Here is a 10,777-nt window from a genome sequence, read left to right as displayed (position 1 = left end):
CATTACAGTAATCAATGCGACTGGTAATAAAAGCATGCATCAGCATCTCCGTGTTGGCCCGAGAGAGAATAGGGCGGACTCTGGCTATATTTTTTAGATGGTAAAATCCAATTTTGGTTGCATGTTTAATATGTTGGATAAAACCAAGCTCAGAGTCAAAAATAACACCCAGGTTTTTCACTTGTAGCGAAGGACATAGTGAAAATGCCTCTAATTTGTGTTTTCTGGCATTTTTAACTCCTCACTGCAGGCATGTCATGTGCCTGCCTGCTTCAAGTCCTCTACCATAATCCCTGTCCCCAAGAAACCTAGGATCACTGGACTAAATGACTACAGACCCGTGGCTCTGACATCTGTGGTCATGAAGTCATTTGAGCGCCTGGTTCTCTCCCATCTCAAGACCCTCACGGCCCCCCTCCTGGACCCCCTGCAGTTTGCATACAGAGCCAACAGGTCTGTAGACGACGCCATCAACATGGCCCTACACTTCATCCTGCAGCATCTGGACTCCCCAGGGACCTACGCCAGGATCCTGTTTGTGGACTTCAGCTCTGCCTTCAACACCATCCTTCCAGACCATCTCCAAGGCAAGCTTTCCCAGATGAATGTGCCTGATCCCATCTGCCGGTGGATCACTGACTTCCTGACGGACAGGAAGCAGCATGTGAGGCTGGGAAAGAATGTCTCGGACTCCCGGACCATCAGCACCGGCTCCCCTCAGGGCTGTGTTCTTTCTCCTCTGCTCTTCTCCCTGTACACCAACTGCTGCACCTCCACCCACCAGTCTGTCAAGCTAATCAAGTTTGCAGATGACACCACCGTTATTGGGCTCATCTCGGACGGGGATGAGTCTGCCTACAGGAGGGAGGTTGAACGTCTGGTGTCCTGGTGCAGCCACAACAACCTGGTGCTAAATGCCCAGAAGACAGTGGAGATTATTGTGGACTTCAGGAAGCACACAGCCCCACTCCCCCCCATCATCCTGACTGACACCCCCATCACCTCTGTGGACTCATTCCGCTTCCTGGGTACCACCATCACCCATGACCTGAAGTGGGAGCCCACCATCACCTCCGTCATCAAGAAAGCCCAGCAGAGGATGTACTTCCTGAGGCAACTGAAGAAATTCAACCTGCCAACACGGACGATGATGCAGTTCTACACTGCAATCATCGAGTCCATCCTCACCTCCTCCATCACCGTGTGGTACGCTGGAGCCACTATCAGGGACAAACAGAGACTGCAGCGTGTTGTGCGCTCTGCTGAGAAGGTGATTGGCTGCAGACTCCCATCTCTGCAGGACCTGTACACCTCCAGGACATTGCGGCGTGCAGCTCGGATCTCAGCTGACCCTTCTCACCCTGGACACAGTCTGTTTGACCTGCTCCCCTCAGGCAGGAGGCTCCGGTCCATTCGCACCAGAACCTCTCGCCATAAGAACAGTTTCTTCCCCTCTGCTGTTGGACACATGAACAATAACCATATGACTGTCCCCGCCACTAACACATGACCCTACGCTGTGTCACTGCATCATTCCATGTTTGGCACTGATCACCACCTGCACTCATGTATATATCTTTCTACGCAGCACTTTTAATTCTTATTCTCATGTATATATCTCATGTATATCTCATGCATATATCTTTCTACGTAGCACTCTTCATTCTTATCTCATGTATATATCTCATGTATATCTCATGCACATATCTTTCTACGTAGCACTTTTAATTCTTATTCCTACTTTTATTTTTTCATGTCTATTTAAGTGCTATTTATGACACCATGTTTGCACTGAAGCACCGCAGCAATTTCCTAATGTTGTAAACCTGCTCAACATTTGGCAATAAACCCCTTTCTGATTTCTGATTCTGAATTTAGACAAGAGTTTCTCTCTCTGAGCCTCAGGACCGACGATTAAAACTTCAGTTTTGTCCTGGTTAAGCTGTAAAAAGTTTTCTGCCATCCAAGATCTTATATCTAAAATACAGTTAAAAAGGGCATCCATTGGTCTGGTGTCATCAGGAGACACAGAGATGTACAGCTGCGTGTCATCAGCGTAACTGTGAAAGTTCACTCCATGTCTCCTGATGACACTGCCGAGAGGGAGCATATACAAATTAAAAAGTACAGGCCCTAGAACCGACCCTTGAGGCACACCACATGTCATTTTATGGATCTTAGAGGAGCATGTATCCATACTCACCATAAAAGTTCTGTCAGAGAGATAGGAAGTGAACCAGTTGTGTACAGCACCAGAGAGGCCCACCATGTGTTTCAGTCTGTTTAAAAGAATAGCGTGATCTACTGTATCAAAGGCTGCGCTTAGATCCAGCAGCACCAGGACTGAGAGCTTTTGGGCGTCCCAGTTACATCTAAGATCATTTAAAACCTTTAGGAGAGCCGTCTCTGTGCTGTGGTTCACCCTAAATCCAGACTGGAATATCTCCAGGATCTGTCTATCATTCAAAAAGTCATTAATCTGAGTAAGAACAAGTTTTTCTAAGATTTTACTTAAAAATGGTAAGTTGGATACAGGTCTGTAGTTATTAAAATCATTACAATCCAAATTGCTCTTCTTCAGAAGGGGCCTCACCACCGCCATTTTAAAGGCAGCATGGAAGACACCCAACTGAAGAGAGCAATTCATCATGTATAAAAGCTCAGCCTCAAAGAATCCATAAAGTGTTTTAAAGAGTGAAGAGGGGATTGGATCTAAAAGACATGTGGTGGGTCTCACTGTGGAGAAAACTTTCTTAAGGTTCTCAGCATTAACCAGGACAAAGCTGTCCAGTGTCTCCTCAGGTACAATCGAGCCCACAGATGTGTTTACAAACATATCGCGATTAGATAATATATCAGATCTGATGGCGCTGATTTTTCCCCTGAAGTGGTCTGCAAACTGCTCACAGAGTGAGTCTGTGGGGGTTCTTTGGGAGCTGTTAAAATCAGGGTTAAATAAGTGATCTATGGTGGAAAAGAGGACCTTGGGATTATTTTTGTTATTACTGATTATTTTGGTGAAGTATGAATTTCTTGAATTCCTTAATGTATTATTGTACATTTTAAGTTGCTCGCAAAATATTTGGTGGTTGATAGTGTTTTTATTTTTCCTCCATCTCCTTTCTGCTGCCCTGCAATTTCTTTTGAGTTTTTTGACTTCTTCGTTTCTCCAGGGTGATACATGTTTTACGTTAATCCTTTTGGTGGTGAGTGGAGCAACGGAGTCAAGGCTTTTCTTCAGTTTGCAGTTGAAATGATTAAAAATCAAATCGCAGGGTGCAGGTAAAATCACAGGGGGGCATTCGTCTAAAACCCTGGTAAAATTTGCAGCCACTTCAGAGGTTAGATAGCGCCTCCTCACAGTTCGCACCGAGGTCTCCCGCTGAATAAAACCGGTGATGTTAAAAAACACACAGTAGTGGTCAGAGACAGCCAAGTCAACAACAGAGGACACACTGGTGGACAGCCCATGGGTGATGACCAGGTCCAGAGTGTGTCCTCTGTTGTATGTCGGCTGTCTCAGACCTGAGAGTCTCGCATTGCAACAATTGTAATTGAGACTCTGGGATCTGGAGTCTGGCTCTGAGGTGGCTGGAATCCAGGTCTGGCTCTGAGTTTTGGCTGGGTTGGACCCGTATTCAGACTGTTTTTATAAAATAACAGTCTGAATCTGGGTCCAAGCCTGGCCTAGACTCAGGGCCAGACCAAGACTCGGCTGACGTCTAACTACCTATAACCTTGGTACTGGACTTTTAAAATGCAAAAGTGTGACTTATCACTGCAAAAGACACATGTTGTGAAGGGTGCCAATACTTTTGACCATGCAGTGTTCACTTCCCAAAGCATTTTGGTGATATTTTGTCTTGAATTTGGAGAAACCCATTCTTGTTGCAGTTTGGCCATGGCTGTGTATGTGTACGTATAGGCTTGTACTTATTTTTTAACTGGTCAATTAAAATGCTTAATATGCTTCTATATGATTTTATTCTACAGGCGTTTCTTCTCCATAAACCCAGAAAAAGGAACCAAAAAAGAGAACAAAAACTCGAAGCCTCTTTGTAACAAGAACCCTTGAGTCCTCACCCTGATTCAGTATCTCTTTGACCACGATTAGCGTTAAGCCTGAATATTGACACTCTTTCTGGACTGGTAGCTTTTACCTTGTTAAATCCACAATGTGTACTTTGAAACTTTTTCTGGTCAAGGGTCTGCCACCTGCTTGTTTCATGAAGATGTTCTTGCTTTGAAGGAATGTTCCACAGTTTTGTTTTTTTATGTTTATTTGTTTGTTTTGCTGGAGGAGGTGGCTGGGGAGAGGGAGGTCTGGGCCTCTTTGCTTAGGCTGCTGCCCCCGCGACCCGGCCTCGGATAAAGCGGATGAAGATGGATGGATGGATGGATGGATGGATGTTTGTTTTTACAGTGCTGTTACTGCAGTGTTTATAGGTTTGTTTCCCCACAGGTGATTTTCCCGATGTTTTGGTATGGTAACTACACATGTGTTTCCTATGACCAGGGCCATGGTTGTGGTGACAGCAGAGTGCATGTTGCGCAAGATTGTGATTATGGTAATTTTAGCACAATATGTCGTTTTTGTTTTAAATTCTTAACAGTCTGCCACATGCTTGTCTCATGAAGATGGTTCTTGCTTTGCGGGAATGTTCCACAGTTTTATAGCATTTTGATTGAATTGTGCGACTGTTGTGCAAGTTGTTGTGTAAGTTGGAAAAAATGCATCCAATTGTTGTCAGTTGTTTTATAAGATAATAAGATAATAAGATAAGATAACTCTTTATTGTCATTGCACAGTCATACATAGTACAGTAGTACAATGAAATTGGAAAAACTGTCCTACGTCGGCACTACATATAACACAACACGACACGATATGACACATCACAACGTAACAAACAACACAACACAGTATATTAACTTAGTATAAAAACGAAGAATAAGTGTATGTGTATTGCACACTGTTATTATTGCACATTAATTATTATTGCACCTTGTTATAAATATAAATATTATTGTTATCGTTTTAAACATTGTTACCTCCCCCTAAAAAGTCCAGGGAGGTATCCAGTCAGGTCAGCTATTTACATTGATCAGGGCTATTGCCCTGTTGTAAAAGCTGTCCTTGAGTCTATTTGTTCGGGACCTCAGCAGCCTGAACCTCCTGCCAGACGGCAGCAGCTTAAACACCCGGTGTCCTGGGTGTGTGCAGTCCCGTAGGATGCTGCGTGCCCTCTTGAGACAGCGAGTGCTGTACAGGTCCTTCAGGGAGGGAAGAGGATGTCCAATGATTTTTTGGGCCATGTTGATGACCCTCTGGAGTGCCTTTCTGTGTGCTGTGGTGCAGCTGGAGAACCACACACCGATGCAATATGATGCAATATGATGCAATATGATTATGATGCAATATGCATTATGATGATGGCTGCAAAATAAATTTCCCAAAAGTGATATTTTCCTCACTAGTCTTTTCTCAAGATGTATTTTTGCATGTTTAGGTGTAGGGATAGCAGTAAGAGGTTTGCAGGTTTATGATTTAAACTTTTACATTAAAACATAAAAATACAGCATAGTAATATATTTTGTGTATAATATACAGAGCAGCTCCATTTAAAATGCACACCATTTCACCATTGTTTTACCAGTTCAAATTAGTGTTTTGTTTGATATTTCCCTGTTAATTTTACAATTTATGGATCCACAGTAAGCAATTATTACATGTAAAAAATACAGGAAATATTCTATGAATATACAACAATTGTGTGAAATTAACTTCTTTTTTTTTTGTAGATTTAACAGTTGTGAGTTCCATTCACTGTAAATCAGTTTACATATTTTGTATGTAAAGCTATCTACTGTGCTGCTGTATTTTTTACAGGAAGTCCCTGGTAACCCCAGCTGCCAGCGTTTTCCTGTAAAAACAGCACTTTTTTTACAGTGTAGGAAGTAATTGACTTATTTTTGCATTATTTCCCTTTTCACTGGATTCACCCGGTACACAGCCCTACTCCAGCCCTAACTACATGCTTTAGCAAGAAGGAAAGTTTTAAGCCTAATCTTAAACGTAGAGCTAGTGTCTGTCTCCCGAGTCAGAACTGGATGTTGGTCCAATAGAAGAGGGGCCTAAAAACTGAAGGCTCTGCCTCCCATTCTACAAGTAAGCCTGCGGTGCGAGAGCAAAGTGCTCTAATGGGGTAATGTGGTACCACATGGTCATTAAGATAAGATGGGGCCTGGTTATTTAAGTCCTCATATGTGAGGAGCAGGATTTTGAATTCAATTCTGGATTTAACAGGGAGCCAATGAAGTGAAGCCAATATAGGAGAAAACTGCTCTCTCTTTCTAGTCCCTGCCACTACTCTTGCTGCAGCATTTTGGATCAACTGAAGGCTTTTCAGATAGTTTTTAGGACATCCTGGTAATAATGACTTACAGTAGTCCAGCCTAGAAATAATAAATGCATCAACTAGTTTTTCAGTGACACTCTGAGACGGGATATTCAGCTTCAGGAAACGCATTGGAACAACACCGTAGTCTGTGACCTGAAAATGACAAACAAGCAAGATAACTAATTTTGGATTTTGAACTGTGGAACATTGTTTTATTGAAAATACAACATATGACTGAGACGTTGTGGAGCAGGGAAATTATTTTACTGCTATTGTTAAAGAATCATCAACATTACCATTGCATTAAGAATATAATCTGCAGCATGGATATTGCATTCAGAGGTTGAACAGTGTGTCTTTCAGAAAGGCTAAAAGTCACAGGCTGACAGGAAACAGGCTTGCAGAGAGTTTGCAGAAGTGAAAGTTATTTTGAGCAGCAGGCTAGACGAGGCTATTTGAATTACTAGGTTATTCAAATTGATCATTGCTTTAACAATGTAACAGATGGCTTTAAGATGGCCTTAAGATGTTTATGATGATGTTGACCTTGTATTTCAGATGCAGTTATAACTATTGTGTACACAATGCATATCTGTGCTTATTTGAGTTGATGTTCAGGTTCTTTAAAGGTATTAAACTTTAAGTAGAGGTTCTTGGTTAAAACATTTATTTAGTAGAGGACATATACATAGTCTCAGTTAGGTTGTTACACATAAAGATGAGCCTCTGTCCTGGTGAAAGGTCAGAAGTGCAACAGGTGAATTGAGAAAGAGCATTTAAGGGCAAGATACAGACAGTTAGTAGGTGAGAGGTGACATAGAGGCTGAGTGAGGTCAACACACACACACATTAGTTAGATTTATTTAGAGGAGAGAGGTTAGTCATGTCTGGTTGTAACTGCAAAATTGTCTCGGTAAAAGAGGAACAAGATAAGAACTGAAAGGTAGACAGGAAGGGCCGGCCATGAAAATAGAAGATGATGTTCTTTCGAACTGTGTTAAAAGTCATTGTGGTGTTGATTTGACGTATGTATAAAATGAATCTGTGACGCATGAAGGGGCGTCATTAATTCAAACCCTGATGCTATAAAAATCTGTGTATGCTTTGAGTATGTCGAAGATCAATTGCTGTCGGCGTACAGAGTTGTTCTTCCCACACGTGTGTATTCATTAAAATCATTGTTTCACCAAGATCTTCTGGACCATGGATGTTTGTACTCTCCTTCCTCAATTTTTGAACCTTAACAACGTGTTGAATCCTGCACTCTCAGCTATGAACAACCTAGCCTACTGGAACAAGCCACGGAGCACTAACCCAGAGTAACTTGTTTTTCTGGAAGCAGACATGTGTTAAGGAACCAGGAAAAGAAGTTAACTGAAATACCATCAGTGACGTGTAAAGTTTTGGGCCTAGACAATGTGGGAGGCTGGTAGGAACAATCGAGTAAAAACTGAAAAACATTGGCGTCGTTCACTGCTCTCACATTGGAATGCATGGTCATTCTCAAAACTGCAGCATATGTGCAAAGTGAAGGTAATAGTGTCAGTCTCCCAGCTGACCTAAAGAAATTATGTATTCATGATAATGTGAAGGGCTATAATGACGTAAAGGGCATTAAAAATGCAAACTGATGATAAAAACTCTTGAAACACACTTTTTTTTTATCAGTTAATATACCTCATACACCTTAAAGAGCTCATATAAATCTATGCTCTTCATGCAAGGCAACACAATACGAAATAGTTATTACAGTATTGTGATGTTTGGAGTTCAGCTATGGTATTAACTGGCTCTTATTAAAAACTGAAATACATAAGCCGGTCATACATTGTAAATTAACATTTACACTGGCAGCAAAAAGCCCCAGGGCATGACACCCACACCTGCAAATGCTACGCATCCATGGACTTGAGAATGTGTGGAATGATATGAATTTCTTTTGTTTGGATTCTTGCCGTTCACACCCGGTTTCCTGAGAACAGGAATGCTTGTTGTAGTGATGCACCGATACCACTTTTTTGAAAACGAGTACGAGTACGAGTACTTCCATTTCAGTACTCGCCGATACCGATACCGAGTACTTAATAAAAACATGATTTAAATTTACAGGTAACAGCTTTAGTCCTATAATTTAACAAAAAACTAACAAAAAAGGGACTAGTTTGGAATTAAGAACATTTATTTAAAATGAAAAGCATGTTGTATGCAACATATTACAGAATAAATAATTATAAAAAAACAAAATTTAATTTTAAATTTGTTCGTCTGTTTCTCTGTTTAGAAATCACACCAGCACAGTCACAGCTGGGATGACATCAGAGGCTAGTGCGTCGTAGCTGCTCACTTTTTTAGTTAGTTCCTCAAAGGGGGCGAGGATGGCAACAGTCGTCTCCATAAGAGCCCACTGGTGAGCGGTGAGATGGTCAGGGAGTTCATGCTCGGACACCCCCAACACTTGCGCTGACCCTGAATGTCCTCGAGGCGGGTGTAGGCTAAGGCGGGATGTTTAAAATGCCCAACTATTTTCCATCCCACTGCTATAGCATCAGCTATGCTCATCTGTGCTAATAAGCCCTCGTGAACAGCCAGTTGGAGCGTGTGCGCGACATATGGCAGACTTGGGAGCCCTGCGTCGTTCATGGCTTCAATCATGTTTTTGGCATTGTCACAAAGCACAACATGTACTGATGTCTTAGGTATACCCCATGTCTGGAGCATTTCCTCAAACACATGCACTATAGCCTGGCTGGTGTGGGAGCCACGGAATTGTTCGACATGTTATGGCTCGTTGCGGCGTGAAACTCGTCTATCCACTGGGAGGTTAGGCTGATCAGCAACACGGGGCTAACACTGCTTGTCCAAATATCCGTGTGAAACTAAACGCAGAGGAGATTTGCAGTAGGCTGTGGATATGTTTTTTCACGGACAGCTCCGTGTCAGTCATGTAGTGGCGGCTTGGGAAATCATATCTGGGCTCCAGAACATGTAGGAGACGCAGGAATCCAACATTTTCTACCTCCGAGAGTGGCAGGTCACTCAATGCAATGTACTCGATAATTGCTTGTATTATTTTCACAGCACGTAGATTGTCTCTGGACATTTTCTCTCGCCTTGCAAGAGTTTGCTGCAGTGTGGGTTGTGTTGGTTTAGAAGCGTGGGTAAACTCCTTGTACTCATTGTCGTGTTGGGATTTTAGGTGCTTGATTAAATTGCTTGTGTTAAATGCGCTACCTTTTGAGCCTCCTCTGGACAATTTCGCTGAGCACAATTTGCTCAGACATGTCTCGCCTCCCCTTCTCCCCCGCTCTGAGCTGCAGCCGGGGCCTGGGGGCGGGCACTCGGCGCCTGTGATTAACCCCTTACACGCCGCTCAAACATAGACCATGGTATCGGTCCCCGGTATCGGGGGACTTTTAACGAGTACGAGTACTTTAGAAAATGTGGTATCGAGGCCGATACCTGATACCGGTATCGTATCGGTGCATCCCTAGCTTGTTGGAATGGAGAGGTAGAGTAAAGGGTAAAGTATGGCCAAGAGGTAGTGCTCCAACAGCAAGGAAGTGATCGGGGGTAACAAATACAGAGTTCTCAGACGCTCTAGGAGTTGAAGGAACCTGCCAAAATCCCTTTGATAAATGTAATTTGGCCACAAAAGTAGCGGATCCAACCCAATCAACACAGTCATCCATCCTAAGTAAGGGAAAAGAGTTGGCTTTAGGGGCTGCATTTCTTTTCGATAATTCGTACAGAATCGAAGAGTATTGTCAGACTTCGGCACTAATGCACATGGGGAGCTCCATGTGCTAGCACTTGGAAGAGCTAAGCTATGCTCTAGGACACGTGCCAAACTCAAGGCCCACAGGCCACATCCAGCCCGGCGTACATTTATATCCGGCCCGCAAGATCATTTTATATAGATTTATTACTATTGTTATGCATGGCCTGTCGATATGAGGTACTAATAACACACAAACAACAGATCCCATAATGCAGCGCTGCAGCTTCCTTGCCAGTCAAACTTCTGTTATTGTGAAGCTAGCCCCTCACAATGGCAAAGAGAAAAGTTGATTCTGAAAACAGAGCCTTTCAGCACCGGTGGGAGGCTGAATATATGTTTACAGACATTGCTGGTAAACCCGTGTGTCTTATTTGTGGAGCTAATGTGGCTGTAATTAAGGAATTTAATTTATGACGGCACTACGAGACAAAACATCAGGATAAGCTGAAAAACCTGAATGCAGGGCAGAAACTATGGAAGGTAGAAGAGCTAAAGAAGAATCTAACATTTCTGCAGATGTTTTCCACAAGAGCAAAATCACAAAGGGAAGCTGTTGTGAAAGCAAGTTTTATTGTAGCAGAGGAGATATCCAAATCAG

The sequence above is a fragment of the Mchenga conophoros genome, unplaced genomic scaffold, assembly GCF_057382185.1.
Source record: "Mchenga conophoros isolate Kocher_MC1m ecotype Shallow Benthic unplaced genomic scaffold, M_conophoros_male_GT1.1 unmapped_scaffold_4, whole genome shotgun sequence".
Lineage (NCBI taxonomy): Eukaryota > Metazoa > Chordata > Actinopteri > Cichliformes > Cichlidae > Mchenga > Mchenga conophoros.
The sequence above is the reverse complement of the archived record's forward strand: the minus strand, read 5'-3'. Positions refer to the sequence as shown.